This window comes from Gavialis gangeticus, unplaced genomic scaffold, assembly GCF_001723915.1.
Source record: "Gavialis gangeticus isolate Ggan-Ray unplaced genomic scaffold, GavGan_comp1, whole genome shotgun sequence".
Lineage (NCBI taxonomy): Eukaryota > Metazoa > Chordata > Crocodylia > Gavialidae > Gavialis > Gavialis gangeticus.
Genome location: NW_017728997.1, coordinates 49,379,273 through 49,379,557, shown reverse-complemented (window position 1 = coordinate 49,379,557; position 285 = coordinate 49,379,273).

Genomic DNA, 285 nt, shown 5'->3' with positions numbered 1-285 from the left:
GTAACGTGGGTGTCCCCAAAGTGAGTGTCCCCCCTCACCAATAGAAGGGGGAAGCCAGCAGGGCACACACACTGGGGGTGGAAACTGCAGTCTACTTGCAGTTCCCTCTTACCTATCATGTCACAGTAGAGAAGACTCCAAAATGCACAGCGTATATCAAACAATCAATAAACACTCCAAAATATAAGGATGCAAGAGTTTTCTAGTGGTTCCCCTCCTCTAGGGGATCTCTTCCTTCTGTCTCTTGATTGAGGCTGCCTTCCCCAAGGGTTACTCCCTGGTGGG